Source organism: Dromaius novaehollandiae, chromosome 5 (assembly GCF_036370855.1).
Source record: "Dromaius novaehollandiae isolate bDroNov1 chromosome 5, bDroNov1.hap1, whole genome shotgun sequence".
NCBI classification, from domain to species: Eukaryota; Metazoa; Chordata; class Aves; order Casuariiformes; family Dromaiidae; genus Dromaius; species Dromaius novaehollandiae.
Genome location: NC_088102.1, coordinates 75824629 through 75842445, shown reverse-complemented (window position 1 = coordinate 75842445; position 17817 = coordinate 75824629).

The following is a 17817-nucleotide window of genomic DNA, read 5'->3' as shown; positions in this document are numbered from 1 at the left end:
TGTTTGTGCTTGGGAAGGCACTCGTGTCTCCTGGTGTGCTAGACCACCGTAAGGACTATGGCTGCTGCTTTTGCTTTTGAGCTCAGTCAGCTCAGCTCAGCCCATCAGGCACTGAGGCACCAGTGACCTCACCTACCCAAAGAGCAGCCCCAGGACCAGCACTTGGCTCTCCGCCTCTGCCACACCAATGTTCTCAAGAGCACAAGGAGTAGCCAGGTGAGCAGCACTGGCCAATGAGGCAGTGGGGCGCAGCTGAGCTCAAAAGCCAAACCAAGAGCCATGGGCCTAACAGGGCTCTAGCACACAAGGAGACTCCAGTGCCCGCACAAGCACAAACAGCAGCTCTGTCCCCAGCGCTGCTCTCTCTCAGGCCCTGAGGCTAAGCAGACACTGCGAGCCCAAAGAGCAAGCATATTGCCAGGCCGGCCCTAGCAGGCGCTGACACACGAGCGACCTCACAAGCACCAAGAGAAAGCATGCGCCCAGTCCTGCCGCCCCAGGCACTGAGGCAGAAGGGAGCTCCCAAGAGGAATGCCCAGCCAGACGGCCAGCACTGGCCTAGCAGGCACTGAGCAACAAGTGACCTCACAGCCACATGGGCAGCCCTGGCAGCAGCACCGGCCTTTTAGGGCATATGGAACTAGTGACCTCAGGGAAACTGAGAGGAGCTGCCTGGCAAGCGGAGCATGCTTTCTCTTTGAGCTTGCCAGCTCACTTGTGCCTCAGTGCTTGCGGAAGGTGAGCTGAGCATAGGTTTGCTCTTTCTGGCATGCAGGTCTCCTCTCGCACAGTGCCTGCAAGGCCCGTGCTGCTCAGGTGGCAGGGAGGTCACTTGTGCCTCAGTGCCTGCTAGGCCAGTGCTGGTCATCTGGCTGGGGATTCCAGTTGGGAGCCCACTTCTGCCTCAGTGCCGATAAGGCAGGGCTAGGCGCATGGCTTCTCTTTGTGTGTGTGAGGGCCCTTGTGTCCTAGTGTCTGCTAGGGCAGCCCTGGCCATGTGCTTGCTCTTTGGGCTCCTAATGGCTCTTGTGCCTCAGCGCCTGAGAGGCCGCTGCTGGAGACAGAGCTGCTCTTTGTGCTTGGGAAGGCACTCGCGCCTCCTGGTGTGCTAGACCAGCGTAAGGACTATGGCTGCTGCTTTTGCTTTTGAGCTTAGTCAGCTCAGCCCATCAGGCACTGAGGCACCAGTGACCTCACCTACCCAAAGAGCAGCCCCAGGACCAGCACTTGGCTCTCCGCCTCTGCCACACCAATGTTCTCAAGAGCACAAAGAGTAGCCAGGTGAGCAGCACTGGCCAATGAGGCAGTGGGGCGCAGCTGAGCTCAAAAGCCAAACCAAGAGCCATGGGCCTAACAGGGCTCTAGCACACAAGGAGACTCAAGTGCCCGCACAAGCACAAACAGCAGCTCTGTCCCCAGCGCTGCTCTCTCTCAGGCCCTGAGGCTAAGCAGACACTGCGAGCCCAAAGAGCAAGCACATGGCCAGGCCGGCCCTAGCAGGTGCTGACACACGAGTGACCGCACAAGCACCAAGAGAAAGCATGCGCCCAGTCCTGCCGCCCCAGGCACTGAGGCAGAAGGGAGCTCCCAAGAGGAATGCCCAGCCAGACGGCCAGCACTGGCCTAGCAGGCACTGAGCAACAAGTGACCTCACAGCCACATGGGCAGCCCTGGCAGCAGCACCGGCCTTTTAGGGCATATGGAACTAGTGACCTCAGGGAAACTGAGAGGAGCTGCCTGGCAAGCGGAGCATGCTTTCTCTTTGAGCTTGCCAGCTCACTTGTGCCTCAGTGCCTGACGAAGCTGAGCATAGGTTTGCTCTTTCTGGCATTCAGGTCTCCTCTCGCACAGTGCCTGCAAGGCCCGTGCTGCTCAGGTGGCAGGGAGGTCACTTGTGCCTCAGTGCCTGCTAGGCCAGTGCTGGTCATCTGGCTGGGGATTCCAGTTGGGAGCCCACTTCTGCCTCAGTGCCGATAAGGCAGGCGCGTGGCTTCTCTTTGTGCGTGTGAGGGCCCTTGTGTCCTAGTGTCTGCTAGGGCAGCCCTGGCCATGTGCTTGCTCTTTGGGCTCCTAATGGCTCTTGTGCCTCAGCGCCTGAGAGGCCGCTGCTGGAGACAGAGCTGCTGTTTGTGCTTGGGAAGGCACTCGTGTCTCCTGGTGTGCTAGACCACCGTAAGGACTATGGCTGCTGCTTTTGCTTTTGAGCTCAGTCAGCTCAGCTCAGCCCATCAGGCACTGAGGCACCAGTGACCTCACCTACCCAAAGAGCAGCCCCATGAGCAGCACTTGGCTCTCCGGCTCTGCCACACCAACGTTCTCAAGAGCACAAAGAGTAGCCAGGTGAGCAGCACTGGCCAATGAGGCAGTGGGGCGCAGCTGAGCTCAAAAACCAAACCAAGAGCCATGGGCCTAACAGGGCTCTAGCACACAAGGAGACTCCAGTGCCCGCACAAGCACAAACAGCAGCTCTGTCCCCAGCGCTGCTCTCTCTCAGGCCCTGAGGCTAAGCAGACACTGCGAGCCCAAAGAGCAACATATTGCCAGGCCGGCCCTAGCAGGCGCTGACACACGAGCGACCGCACAAGCACCAAGAGAAAGCATGCGCCCAGTCCTGCCTCACCAGGCACTGAGGCAGAAGGGAGCTCCCAACAGGAATGCCCAGCCAGACGGCCAGCACTGGCCTAGCAGGCACTGAGCAACAAGTGACCTCACAGCCACATGGGCAGCCTTGGCAGCAGCACCGGCCTTTTAGGGCATATGGAACTAGTGACCTCAGGGAAACTGAGAGGAGCTGCCTGGCAAGCGGAGCATGCTTTCTCTTTGGGCTTGCCAGCTCACTTGTGCCTCAGTGCCTGACGAAGCTGAGCATAGGTTTGCTCTTTCTGGCATTCAGGTCTCCTCTCGCACAGTGCCTGCAAGGCCCGTGCTGCTCATGTGGCTGTGAGGTCACTTGTGTCTCAGTGCCTGCTAGGCCAGTGCTGGTCATCTGGCTGGGGATTCCAGTTGGGAGCCCACTTCTGCCTCAGTGCCGATAAGGCAGGGCTAGGCGCATGGCTTCTCTTTGTGCGTGTGAGGGCCCTTGTGTCCTAGTGTCTGCTAGGGCAGCCCTGGCCATGTGCTTGCTCTTTGGGCTCCTAATGGCTCTTGTGCCTCAGCGCCTGAGAGGCCGCTGCTGGAGACAGAGCTGCTCTTTGTGCTTGGGAAGGCACTCGCGCCTCCTGGTGTGCTAGACCAGCGTAAGGACTATGGCTGCTGCTTTTGCTTTTGAGCTTAGTCAGCTCAGCCCATCAGGCACTGAGGCACCAGTGACCTCACCTACCCAAAGAGCAGCCCCAGGACCAGCACTTGGCTCTCCGCCTCTGCCACACCAATGTTCTCAAGAGCACAAGGAGTAGCCAGGTGAGCAGCACTGGCCAATGAGGCAGTGGGGCGCAGCTGAGCTCAAAAGCCAAACCAAGAGCCATGGGCCTAACAGGGCTCTAGCACACAAGGAGACTCCAGTGCCCGCACAAGCACAAACAGCAGCTCTGTCCCCAGCGCTGCTCTCTCTCAGGCCCTGAGGCTAAGCAGACACTGCGAGCCCAAAGAGCAAGCACATGGCCAGGCCGGCCCTAGCAGGCGCTGACACACGAGTGACTGCACAAGCACCAAGAGAAAGCATGCGCCCAGTCCTGCCGCCCCAGGCACTGAGGCAAAAGGGAGCTCCCAACAGGAATCGCCAGCCAGACGGCCAGCACTGGCCTATCAGGCACTGAGGAACAAGTGACCTCACAGCCACATGGGCAGCCCTGGCAGCAGCACCGGCCTTTTAGGGCATCAGGCACTAGTGACCTCAGGGAAACTGAAGAGAGCTGCCTGGCAAGCGGAGCATGCTTTCTCTTTGAGCTTGCCAGCTCACTTGTGCCTCAGTGCTTGCGGAAGGTGAGCTGAGCATAGGTTTGCTCTTTCTGGCATGCAGGTCTCCTCTCGCACAGTGCCTGCAAGGCCCGTGCTGCTCAGGTGGCAGGGAGGTCACTTGTGCCTCATTGCCTGCTAGGCCAGTGCTGCTCATCTGCCTGGGGATCCAGTTGGGAGCCCACTTCTGCCTCAGTGCCGATAAGGCAGGGCTAGGCGCATGGCTGCTCTTTGTGCGTGTGAGGGCCCTTGTGTCCTAGTGTCTGCTAGGGCAGCCCTGGCCATGTGCTTGCTCTTTGGGCTCCTAATGGCTCTTGTGCCTCAGCGCCTGAGAGGCCGCTGCTGGAGACAGAGCTGCTGTTTGTGCTTGGGAAGGCACTCGTGTCTCCTGGTGTGCTAGACCACCGTAAGGACTATGGCTGCTGCTTTTGCTTTTGAGCTCAGTCAGCTCAGCTCAGCCCATCAGGCACTGAGGCACCAGTGACCTCACCTACCCAAAGAGCAGCCCCAGGACCAGCACTTGGCTCTCCGCCTCTGCCACACCAATGTTCTCAAGAGCACAAGGAGTAGCCAGGTGAGCAGCACTGGCCAATGAGGCAGTGGGGCGCAGCTGAGCTCAAAAGCCAAACCAAGAGCCATGGGCCTAACAGGGCTCTAGCACACAAGGAGACTCCAGTGCCCGCACAAGCACAAACAGCAGCTCTGTCCCCAGCGCTGCTCTCTCTCAGGCCCTGAGGCTAAGCAGACACTGCGAGCCCAAAGAGCAAGCATATTGCCAGGCCGGCCCTAGCAGGCGCTGACACACGAGCGACCTCACAAGCACCAAGAGAAAGCATGCGCCCAGTCCTGCCGCCCCAGGCACTGAGGCAGAAGGGAGCTCCCAAGAGGAATGCCCAGCCAGACGGCCAGCACTGGCCTAGCAGGCACTGAGCAACAAGTGACCTCACAGCCACATGGGCAGCCCTGGCAGCAGCACCGGCCTTTTAGGGCATATGGAACTAGTGACCTCAGGGAAACTGAGAGGAGCTGCCTGGCAAGCGGAGCATGCTTTCTCTTTGAGCTTGCCAGCTCACTTGTGCCTCAGTGCTTGCGGAAGGTGAGCTGAGCATAGGTTTGCTCTTTCTGGCATGCAGGTCTCCTCTCGCACAGTGCCTGCAAGGCCCGTGCTGCTCAGGTGGCAGGGAGGTCACTTGTGCCTCAGTGCCTGCTAGGCCAGTGCTGGTCATCTGGCTGGGGATTCCAGTTGGGAGCCCACTTCTGCCTCAGTGCCGATAAGGCAGGGCTAGGCGCATGGCTTCTCTTTGTGTGTGTGAGGGCCCTTGTGTCCTAGTGTCTGCTAGGGCAGCCCTGGCCATGTGCTTGCTCTTTGGGCTCCTAATGGCTCTTGTGCCTCAGCGCCTGAGAGGCCGCTGCTGGAGACAGAGCTGCTCTTTGTGCTTGGGAAGGCACTCGCGCCTCCTGGTGTGCTAGACCACCGTAAGGACTATGGCTGCTGCTTTTGCTTTTGAGCTTAGTCAGCTCAGCCCATCAGGCACTGAGGCACCAGTGACCTCACCTACCCAAAGAGCAGCCCCAGGACCAGCACTTGGCTCTCCGCCTCTGCCACACCAATGTTCTCAAGAGCACAAAGAGTAGCCAGGTGAGCAGCACTGGCCAATGAGGCAGTGGGGCGCAGCTGAGCTCAAAAGCCAAACCAAGAGCCATGGGCCTAACAGGGCTCTAGCACACAAGGAGACTCAAGTGCCCGCACAAGCACAAACAGCAGCTCTGTCCCCAGCGCTGCTCTCTCTCAGGCCCTGAGGCTAAGCAGACACTGCGAGCCCAAAGAGCAAGCACATGGCCAGGCCAGCCCTAGCAGGTGCTGACACACGAGTGACCGCACAAGCACCAAGAGAAAGCATGCGCCCAGTCCTGCCGCCCCAGGCACTGAGGCAGAAGGGAGCTCCCAAGAGGAATGCCCAGCCAGACGGCCAGCACTGGCCTAGCAGGCACTGAGGAACAAGTGAGCTCACAGCCACATGGGCAGCCCTGGCAGCAGCACCGGCCTTTTAGGGCATATGGAACTAGTGACCTCAGGGAATCTGAGAGGAGCTGCCTGGCAAGCGGAGCATGCTTTCTCTTTGAGCTTGCCAGCTCACTTGTGCCTCAGTGCCTGACGAAGCTGAGCTGAGCATAGGTTTGCTCTTTCTGGCATTCAGGTCTCCTCTCGCACAGTGCCTGCAAGGCCCGTGCTGCTCAGGTGGCAGGGAGGTCACTTGTGCCTCATTGCCTGCTAGGCCAGTGCTGCTCATCTGCCTGGGGATCCAGTTGGGAGCCCACTTCTGCCTCAGTGCCGATAAGGCAGGGCTAGGCGCATGGCTGCTCTTTGTGCGTGTGAGGGCCCTTGTGTCCTAGTGTCTGCTAGGGCAGCCCTGGCCATGTGCTTGCTCTTTGGGCTCCTAATGGCTCTTGTGCCTCAGCGCCTGAGAGGCCGCTGCTGGAGACAGAGCTGCTGTTTGTGCTTGGGAAGGCACTCGTGTCTCCTGGTGTGCTAGACCACCGTAAGGACTATGGCTGCTGCTTTTGCTTTTGAGCTCAGTCAGCTCAGCTCAGCCCATCAGGCACTGAGGCACCAGTGACCTCACCTACCCAAAGAGCAGCCCCAGGACCAGCACTTGGCTCTCCGCCTCTGCCACACCAATGTTCTCAAGAGCACAAGGAGTAGCCAGGTGAGCAGCACTGGCCAATGAGGCAGTGGGGCGCAGCTGAGCTCAAAAGCCAAACCAAGAGCCATGGGCCTAACAGGGCTCTAGCACACAAGGAGACTCCAGTGCCCGCACAAGCACAAACAGCAGCTCTGTCCCCAGCGCTGCTCTCTCTCAGGCCCTGAGGCTAAGCAGACACTGCGAGCCCAAAGAGCAAGCATATTGCCAGGCCGGCCCTAGCAGGCGCTGACACACGAGCGACCTCACAAGCACCAAGAGAAAGCATGCGCCCAGTCCTGCCGCCCCAGGCACTGAGGCAGAAGGGAGCTCCCAAGAGGAATGCCCAGCCAGACGGCCAGCACTGGCCTAGCAGGCACTGAGGAACAAGTGAGCTCACAGCCACATGGGCAGCCCTGGCAGCAGCACCGGCCTTTTAGGGCATATGGAACTAGTGACCTCAGGGAAACTGAGAGGAGCTGCCTGGCAAGCGGAGCATGCTTTCTCTTTGAGCTTGCCAGCTCACTTGTGCCTCAGTGCCTGACGAAGCTGAGCATAGGTTTGCTCTTTCTGGCATGCAGGTCTCCTCTCGCACAGTGCCTGCAAGGCCCGTGCTGCTCAGGTGGCAGGGAGGTCACTTGTGCCTCAGTGCCTGCTAGGCCCGTGCTGGTCATCTGGCTGGGGATTCCAGTTGGGAGCCCACTTCTGCCTCAGTGCCGATAAGGCAGGGCTAGGCGCATGGCTTCTCTTTGTGCGTGTGAGGGCCCTTGTGTCCTAGTGTCTGCTAGGGCAGCCCTGGCCATGTGCTTGCTCTTTGGGCTCCTAATGGCTCTTGTGCCTCAGCGCCTGAGAGGCCGCTGCTGGAGACAGAGCTGCTCTTTGTGCTTGGGAAGGCACTCGCGCCTCCTGGTGTGCTAGACCAGCGTAAGGACTATGGCTGCTGCTTTTGCTTTTGCGCTTAGTCAGCTCAGCCCATCAGGCACTGAGGCACCAGTGACCTCACCTACCCAAAGAGCAGCCCCAGGACCAGCACTTGGCTCTCCGCCTCTGCCACACCAATGTTCTCAAAAGCGCAAGGAGTAGCCAGGTGAGCAGCACTGGCCAATGAGGCAGTGGGGCGCAGCTGAGCTCAAAAGCCAAACCAAGAGCCATGGGCCTAACAGGGCTCTAGCACACAAGGAGACTCAAGTGCCCGCACAAGCACAAACAGCAGCTCTGTCCCCAGCGCTGCTCTCTCTCAGGCCCTGAGGCTAAGCAGACACTGCGAGCCCAAAGAGCAAGCACATGGCCAGGCCAGCCCTAGCAGGTGCTGACACACGAGTGACCGCACAAGCACCAAGAGAAAGCATGCGCCCAGTCCTGCCGCCCCAGGCACTGAGGCAGAAGGGAGCTCCCAAGAGGAATGCCCAGCCAGACGGCCAGCACTGGCCTAGCAGGCACTGAGCAACAAGTGAGCTCACAGCCACATGGGCAGCCCTGGCAGCAGCACCGGCCTTTTAGGGCATATGGAACTAGTGACCTCAGGGAAACTGAGAGGAGCTGCCTGGCAAGCGGAGCATGCTTTCTCTTTGAGCTTGCCAGCTCACTTGTGCCTCAGTGCCTGCGGAAGCTGAGCTGAGCATAGGTTTGCTCTTTCTGGCATGCAGGTCTCCTCTCGCACAGTGCCTGCAAGGCCCGTGCTGCTCAGGTGGCAGGGAGGTCACTTGTGCCTCAGTGCCTGCTAGGCCAGTGCTGCTCATCTGGCTGGGGATTCCAGTTGGGAGCCCACTTCTGCCTCAGTGCCGATAAGGCAGGGCTAGGCGCATGGCTGCTCTTTGTGCGTGTGAGGGCCCTTGTGTCCTAGTGTCTGCTAGGGCAGCCCTGGCCATGTGCTTGCTCTTTGGGCTCCTAATGGCTCTTGTGCCTCAGCGCCTGAGAGGCCACTGCTGGAGACAGAGCTGCTGTTTGTGCTTGGGAAGGCACTCGTGTCTCCTGGTGTGCTAGACCACCGTAAGGACTATGGCTGCTGCTTTTGCTTTTGAGCTTAGTCAGCTCAGCCCAGCCCATCAGGCACTGAGGCACCAGTGACCTCACCTACCCAAAGAGCAGCCCCAGGACCAGCACTTGGCTCTCCGCCTCTGCCACACCAATGTTCTCAAGAGCACAAGGAGTAGCCAGGTGAGCAGCACTGGCCAATGAGGCAGTGGGGCGCAGCTGAGCTCAAAAGCCAAACCAAGAGCCATGGGCCTAACAGGGCTCTAGCACACAAGGAGACTCCAGTGCCCGCACAAGCACAAACAGCAGCTCTGTCCCCAGCGCTGCTCTCTCTCAGGCCCTGAGGCTAAGCAGACACTGCGAGCCCAAAGAGCAAGCACATGGCCAGGCCGGCCCTAGCAGGCACTGACACACGAGCGACCTCACAAGCACCAAGAGAAAGCATGCGCCCAGTCCTGCCGCCCCAGGCACTGAGGCAGAAGGGAGCTCCCAAGAGGAATGCCCAGCCAGACGGCCAGCACTGGCCTAGCAGGCACTGAGCAACAAGTGAGCTCACAGCCACATGGGCAGCCCTGGCAGCAGCACCGGCCTTTTAGGGCATCAGGCACTAGTGACCTCAGGGAAACTGAGAGGAGCTGCCTGGCAAGCGGAGCATGCTTTCTCTTTGAGCTTGCCAGCTCACTTGTGCCTCAGTGCCTGACGAAGCTGAGCTGAGCATAGGTTTGCTCTTTCTGGCATGCAGGTCTCCTCTCGCACAGTGCCTGCAAGGCCCGTGCTGCTCAGGTGGCAGGGAGGTCACTGGTGCCTCAGTGCCTGCTAGGCCCGTGCTGCTCATCTGGCTGGGGATTCCAGTTGGGAGCCCACTTCTGCCTCAGTGCCGATAAGGCAGGGCTAGGCGCATGGCTGCTCTTTGTGCGTGTGAGGGCCCTTGTGTCCTAGTGTCTGCTAGGGCAGCCCTGGCCATGTGCTTGCTCTTTGGGCTCCTAATGGCTCTTGTGCCTCAGCGCCTGAGAGGCCACTGCTGGAGACAGAGCTGCTCTTTGTGCTTGGGAAGGCACTCGTGTCTCCTGGTGTGCTAGACCACCGTAAGGACTATGGCTGCTGCTTTTGCTTTTGAGCTCAGTCAGCTCAGCTCAGCCCATCAGGCACTGAGGCACCAGTGACCTCACCTACCCAAAGAGCAGCCCCAGGACCAGCACTTGGCTCTCCGCCTCTGCCACACCAATGTTCTCAAGAGCACAAGGAGTAGCCAGGTGAGCAGCACTGGCCAATGAGGCAGTGGGGCGCAGCTGAGCTCAAAAGCCAAACCAAGAGCCATGGGCCTAACAGGGCTCTGGCACACAAGGAGACTCCAGTGCCCGCACAAGCACAAACAGCAGCTCTGTCCCCAGCGCTGCTGTCTCTCAGGCCCTGAGGCTAAGCAGACACTGCGAGCCCAAAGAGCAAGCATATTGCCAGGCCGGCCCTAGCAGGTGCTGACACACGAGCGACCTCACAAGCACCAAGAGAAAGCATGCGCCCAGTCCTGCCGCCCCAGGCACTGAGGCAGAAGGGAGCTCCCAAGAGGAATGCCCAGCCAGACGGCCAGCACTGGCCCATCAGGCACTGAGGAACAAGTGAGCTCACAGCCACATGGGCAGCCCTGGCAGCAGCACCGGCCTTTTAGGGCATCAGGCACTAGTGACCTCAGGGAAACTGAGAGGAGCTGCCTGGCAAGCGGAGCATGCTTTCTCTTTGAGCTTGCCAGCTCACTTGTGCCTCAGTGCCTGACGAAGCTGAGCTGAGCATAGGTTTGCTCTTTCTGGCATTCAGGTCTCCTCTCGCACAGTGCCTGCAAGGCCCGTGCTGCTCAGGTGGCAGGGAGGTCACTTGTGCCTCAGTGCCTGCTAGGTCCGTGCTGGTCATCTGCCTGGGGATTCCAGTTGGGAGCCCACTTCTGCCTCAGTGCCGATAAGGCAGGGCTAGGCGCATGGCTGCTCTTTGTGCGTGTGAGGGCCCTTGTGTCCTAGTGTCTGCTAGGGCAGCCCTGGCCATGTGCTTGCTCTTTGGGCTCCTAATGGCTCTTGTGCCTCAGCGCCTGAGAGGCCGCTGCTGGAGACAGAGCTGCTCTTTGTGCTTGGGAAGGCACTCGTGTCTCCTGGTGTGCTAGACCACCGTAAGGACTATGGCTGCTGCTTTTGCTTTTGAGCTTAGTCAGCTCAGCCCATCAGGCACTGAGGCACCAGTGACCTCACCTACCCAAAGAGCAGCCCCAGGACCAGCACTTGGCTCTCCGCCTCTGCCACACCAATGTTCTCAAGAGCACAAGGAGTAGCCAGGTGAGCAGCACTGGCCAATGAGGCAGTGGGGCGCAGCTGAGCTCAAAAGCCAAACCAAGAGCCATGGGCCTAACAGGGCTCTAGCACACAAGGAGACTCAAGTGCCCGCACAAGCACAAACAGCAGCTCTGTCCCCAGCGCTGCTCTCTCTCAGGCCCTGAGGCTAAGCAGACACTGCGAGCCCAAAGAGCAAGCATATTGCCAGGCCGGCCCTAGCAGGTGCTGACACACGAGCGACCTCACAAGCACCAAGAGAAAGCATGCGCCCAGTCCTGCCTCACCAGACACTGAGGCAGAAGGGAGCTCCCAAGAGGAATCCCCAGCCAGACAGCCAGCACTGGCCTATCAGGCTCTGAGGAACAAGTGACCTCACAGCCGCATGGGCAGCCCTGGCAGCAGCACCGGCCTTTTAGGGCATCAGGCACTAGTGACCTCAGGGAAACTGAGAAGAGCTGCCTGGCAAGCGGAGCATGCTTTCTCTTTGAGCTTGCCAGCTCACTTGTGCCTCAGTGCCTGACGAAGCTGAGCATAGGTTTGCTCTTTCTGGCATTCAGGTCTCCTCTCGCACAGTGCCTGCAAGGCCCGTGCTGCTCATGTGGCTGTGAAGTCACTTGTGCCTCAGTGCCTGCTAGGCCAGTGCTGGTCATCTGGCTGGGGATCCAGTTGGGAGCCCACTTCTGCCTCAGTGCCGATAAGGCAGGGCTAGGCGCATGGCTTCTCTTTGTGCGTGTGAGGGCCCTTGTGTCCTAGTGTCTGCTAGGGCAGCCCTGGCCATGTGCTTGCTCTTTGGGCTCCTAATGGCTCTTGTGCCTCAGCGCCTGAGAGGCAGCTGCTGGAGACAGAGCTGCTGTTTGTGCTTGGGAAGGCACTCGCGTCTCCTGGTGTGCTAGACCACCGTAAGGACTATGGCTGCTGCTTTTGCTTTTGAGCTCAGTCAGCTCAGCTCAGCCCATCAGGCACTGAGGCACCAGTGACCTCACCTACCCAAAGAGCAGCCCCATGACCAGCACTTGGCTCTCCGGCTCTGCCACACCAACGTTCTCAAGAGCACAAAGAGTAGCCAGGTGAGCAGCACTGGCCAATGAGGCAGTGGGGCGCAGCTGAGCTCAAAAACCACACCAAGAGCCATGGGCCTAACAGGGCTCTAGCACACAAGGAGACTCAAGTGCCCGCACAAGCACAAACAGCAGCTCTGTCCCCAGCGCTGCTCTCTCTCAGGCCCTGAGGCTAAGCAGACACTGCGAGCCCAAAGAGCAAGCACATGGCCAGGCCGGCCCTAGCAGGCGCTGACACACGAGTGACCGCACAAGCACCAAGAGAAAGCATGCGCCCAGTCCTGCCGCCCCAGGCACTGAGGCAGAAGGGAGCTCCCAAGAGGAATGCCCAGCCAGACGGCCAGCACTGGCCTAGCAGGCACTGAGCAACAAGTGACCTCACAGCCACATGGGCAGCCCTGGCAGCAGCACCGGCCTTTTAGGGCATATGGAACTAGTGACCTCAGGGAAACTGAAGAGAGCTGCCTGCCAAGCGGAGCATGCTTTCTCTTTGAGCTTGCCAGCTCACTTGTGCCTCAGTGCCTGACGAAGCTGAGCTGAGCATAGGTTTGCTCTTTCTGGCATGCAGGTCTCCTCTCGCACAGTGCCTGCAAGGCCCGTGCTGCTCAGGTGGCAGGGAGGTCACTTGTGCCTCAGTGCCTGCTAGGCCCGTGCTGCTCATCTGGCTGGGGATTCCAGTTGGGAGCCCACTTCTGCCTCAGTGCCGATAAGCAGGGCTAGGCGCATGGCTTCTCTTTGTGCGTGTGAGGGCCCTTGTGTCCTAGTGTCTGCTAGGGCAGCCCTGGCCATGTGCTTGCTCTTTGGGCTCCTAATGGCTCTTGTGCCTCAGTGCCTGAGAGGCAGCTGCTGGAGACAGAGCTGCTCTTTGTGCTTGGGAAGGCACTCGTGTCTCCTGGTGTGCTAGACCACCGTAAGGACTATGGCTGCTGCTTTTGCTTTTGAGCTTAGTCAGCTCAGCCCATCAGGCACTGAGGCACCAGTGACCTCACCTACCCAAAGAGCAGCCCCAGGACCAGCACTTGGCTCTCCGCCTCTGCCACACCAATGTTCTCAAGAGCACAAGGAGTAGCCAGGTGAGCAGCACTGGCCAATGAGGCAGTGGGGCGCAGCTGAGCTCAAAAGCCAAACCAAGAGCCATGGGCCTAACAGGGCTCTAGCACACAAGGAGACTCCAGTGCCCGCACAAGCACAAACAGCAGCTCTGTCCCCAGCGCTGCTCTCTCTCAGGCCCTGAGGCTAAGCAGACACTGCGAGCCCAAAGAGCAAGCATATTGCCAGGCCGGCCCTAGCAGGTGCTGACACACGAGCGACCTCACAAGCACCAAGAGAAAGCATGCGCCCAGTCCTGCCTCACCAGGCACTGAGGCAGAAGGGAGCTCCCAAGAGGAATCCCCAGCCAGACAGGCAGCACTGGCCTATCAGGCACTGAGGAACAAGTGACCTCACAGCCACATGGGCAGCCTTGGCAGCAGCACCGGCCTTTTAGGGCATCAGGCACTAGTGACCTCAGGGAAACTGAGAAGAGCTGCCTGGCAAGCGGAGCATGCTTTCTCTTTGAGCTTGCCAGCTCACTTGTGCCTCAGTGCCTGACGAAGCTGAGCATAGGTTTGCTCTTTCTGGCATTCAGGTCTCCTCTCGCACAGTGCCTGCAAGGCCCATGCTGCTCAGGTGGCAGGGAGGTCACTTGTGCCTCAGTGCCTGCTAGGCCAGTGCTGGTCATCTGCCTGGGGATTCCAGTTGGGAGCCCACTTCTGCCTCAGTGCCGATAAGGCAGGGCTAGGCGCGTGGCTTCTCTTTGTGCGTGTGAGGGCCCTTGTGTCCTAGTGTCTGCTAGGGCAGCCCTGGCCATGTGCTTGCTCTTTGGGCTCCTAATGGCTCTTGTGCCTCAGCGCCTGAGAGGCCGCTGCTGGAGACAGAGCTGCTCTTTGTGCTTGGGAAGGCACTCGCGTCTCCTGGTGTGCTAGACCACCGTAAGGACTATGGCTGCTGCTTTTGCTTTTGAGCTTAGTCAGCTCAGCCCATCAGGCACTGAGGCACCAGTGACCTCACCTACCCAAAGAGCAGCCCCAGGACCAGCACTTGGCTCTCCGCCTCTGCCACACCAATGTTCTCAAGAGCACAAGGAGTAGCCAGGTGAGCAGCACTGGCCAATGAGGCAGTGGGGCGCAGCTGAGCTCAAAAGCCAAACCAAGAGCCATGGGCCTAACAGGGCTCTAGCACACAAGGAGACTCAAGTGCCCGCACAAGCACAAACAGCAGCTCTGTCCCCAGCGCTGCTCTCTCTCAGGCCCTGAGGCTAAGCAGACACCGCGAGCCCAAAGAGCAAGCATATTGCCAGGCCGGCCCTAGCAGGCGCTGACACACGAGCGACCTCACAAGCACCAAGAGAAAGCATGCGCCCAGTCCTGCCGCCCCAGGCACTGAGGCAGAAGGGAGCTCCCAAGAGGAATGCCCAGCCAGACGGCCAGCACTGGCCTAGCAGGCACTGAGCAACAAGTGACCTCACAGCCACATGGGCAGCCCTGGCAGCAGCACCGGCCTTTTAGGGCATATGGAACTAGTGACCTCAGGGAAACTGAAGAGAGCTGCCTGGCAAGCGGAGCATGCTTTCTCTTTGTGCTTGCCAGCTCACTTGTGCCTCAGTGCCTGCGGAAGCTGAGCTGAGCATAGGTTTGCTCTTTCTGGCATTCAGGTCTCCTCTCGCACAGTGCCTGCAAGGCCCGTGCTGCTCAGGTGGCAGGGAGGTCACTTGTGCCTCAGTGCCTGCTAGGCCAGTGCTGCTCATCTGCCTGGGGATCCAGTTGGGAGCCCACTTCTGCCTCAGTGCCGATAAGGCAGGGCTAGGCGCGTGGCTTCTCTTTGTGCGTGTGAGGGCCCTTGTGTCCTAGTGTCTGCTAGGGCAGCCCTGGCCATGTGCTTGCTCTTTGGGCTCCTAATGGCTCTTGTGCCTCAGCGCCTGAGAGGCCGCTGCTGGAGACAGAGCTGCTCTTTGTGCTTGGGAAGGCACTCGCGTCTCCTGGTGTGCTAGACCACCGTAAGGACTATGGCTGCTGCTTTTGCTTTTGAGCTTAGTCAGCTCAGCCCATCAGGCACTGAGGCACCAGTGACCTCACCTACCCAAAGAGCAGCCCCAGGACCAGCACTTGGCTCTCCGCCTCTGCCACACCAATGTTCTCAAGAGCACAAGGAGTAGCCAGGTGAGCAGCACTGGCCAATGAGGCAGTGGGGCGCAGCTGAGCTCAAAAGCCAAACCAAGAGCCATGGGCCTAACAGGGCTCTAGCACACAAGGAGACTCAAGTGCCCGCACAAGCACAAACAGCAGCTCTGTCCCCAGCGCTGCTCTCTCTCAGGCCCTGAGGCTAAGCAGACACCGCGAGCCCAAAGAGCAAGCATATTGCCAGGCCGGCCCTAGCAGGCGCTGACACACGAGCGACCTCACAAGCACCAAGAGAAAGCATGCGCCCAGTCCTGCCGCCCCAGGCACTGAGGCAGAAGGGAGCTCCCAAGAGGAATGCCCAGCCAGACGGCCAGCACTGGCCTAGCAGGCACTGAGCAACAAGTGACCTCACAGCCACATGGGCAGCCCTGGCAGCAGCACCGGCCTTTTAGGGCATATGGAACTAGTGACCTCAGGGAAACTGAAGAGAGCTGCCTGGCAAGCGGAGCATGCTTTCTCTTTGTGCTTGCCAGCTCACTTGTGCCTCAGTGCCTGACGAAGCTGAGCTGAGCATAGGTTTGCTCTTTCTGGCATTCAGGTCTCCTCTCGCACAGTGCCTGCAAGGCCCGTGCTGCTCAGGTGGCAGGGAGGTCACTTGTGCCTCAGTGCCTGCTAGGCCAGTGCTGCTCATCTGCCTGGGGATCCAGTTGGGAGCCCACTTCTGCCTCAGTGCCGATAAGGCAGGGCTAGGCGCATGGCTTCTCTTTGTGCGTGTGAGGGCCCTTGTGTCCTAGTGTCTGCCAGGGCAGCCCTGGCCATGTGCTTGCTCTTTGGGCTCCTAATGGCTCTTGTGCCTCAGCGCCTGAGAGGCCGCTGCTGGAGACAGAGCTGCTCTTTGTGCTTGGGAAGGCACTCGCGTCTCCTGGTGTGCTAGACCACCGTAAGGACTATGGCTGCTGCTTTTGCTTTTGAGCTCAGTCAGCTCAGCTCAGCCCATCAGGCACTGAGGCACCAGTGACCTCACCTACCCAAAGAGCAGCCCCAGGACCAGCACTTGGCTCTCCGGCTCTGCCACACCAATGTTCTCAAGAGCACAAGGAGTAGCCAGGTGAGCAGCACTGGCCAATGAGGCAGTGGGGCGCAGCTGAGCTCAAAAACCACACCAAGAGCCATGGGCCTAACAGGGCTCTAGCACACAAGGAGACTCCAGTGCCCGCACAAGCACAAACAGCAGCTCTGTCCCCAGCGCTGCTCTCTCTCAGGCCCTGAGGCTAAGCAGACACTGCGAGCCCAAAGAGCAAGCATATTGCCAGGCCGGCCCTAGCAGGTGCTGACACACGAGCGACCTCACAAGCACCAAGAGAAAGCATGCGCCCAGTCCTGCCGCCCCAGGCACTGAGGCAGAAGGGAGCTCCCAAGAGGAATCGCCAGCCAGACAGCCAGCACTGGCCCATCAGGCACTGAGGAACAAGTGAGCTCACAGCCACATGGGCAGCCCTGGCAGCAGCACCGGCCTTTTAGGGCATCAGGCACTAGTGACCTCAGGGAAACTGAAGAGAGCTGCCTGGCAAGCGGAGCATGCTTTCTCTTTGTGCTTGCCAGCTCACTTGTGCCTCAGTGCCTGCGGAAGCTGAGCTGAGCATAGGTTTGCTCTTTCTGGCATTCAGGTCTCCTCTCGCACAGTGCCTGCAAGGCCCGTGCTGCTCAGGTGGCAGGGAGGTCACTTGTGCCTCAGTGCCTGCTAGGCCCGTGCTGCTCATCTGGCTGGGGATCCAGTTGGGAGCCCACTTCTGCCTCAGTGCCGATAAGGCAGGGCTAGGCGCATGGCTTCTCTTTGTGCGTGTGAGGGCCCTTGTGTCCTAGTGTCTGCTAGGGCAGCCCTGGCCATGTGCTTGCTCTTTGGGCTCCTAATGGCTCTTGTGCCTCAGCGCCTGAGAGGCCGCTGCTGGAGACAGAGCTGCTCTTTGTGCTTGGGAAGGCACTCGCGTCTCCTGGTGTGCTAGACCACCGTAAGGACTATGGCTGCTGCTTTTGCTTTTGAGCTCAGTCAGCTCAGCCCATCAGGCACTGAGGCACCAGTGACCTCACCTACCCAAAGAGCAGCCCCAGGACCAGCACTTGGCTCTCCGCCTCTGCCACACCAATGTTCTCAAGAGCACAAGGAGTAGCCAGGTGAGCAGCACTGGCCAATGAGGCAGTGGGGCGCAGCTGAGCTCAAAAGCCAAACCAAGAGCCATGGGCCTAACAGGGCTCTAGCACACAAGGAGACTCAAGTGCCCGCACAAGCACAAACAGCAGCTCTGTCCCCAGCGCTGCTCTCTCTCAGGCCCTGAGGCTAAGCAGACACTGCGAGCCCAAAGAGCAAGCATATTGCCAGGCCGGCCCTAGCAGGTGCTGACACACGAGCGACCTCACAAGCACCAAGAGAAAGCATGCGCCCAGTCCTGCCTCACCAGGCACTGAGGCAGAAGGGAGCTCCCAACAGGAATGCCCAGCCAGACAGCCAGCACTGGCCTATCAGGCACTGAGGAACAAGTGACCTCACAGCCACATGGGCAGCCTTGGCAGCAGCACCGGCCTTTTAGGGCATATGGAACTAGTGACCTCAGGGAAACTGAGAGGAGCTGCCTGGCAAGCGGAGCATGCTTTCTCTTTGAGCTTGCCAGCTCACTTGTGCCTCAGTGCCTGCGGAAGCTGAGCTGAGCATAGGTTTGCTCTTTCTGGCATTCAGGTCTCC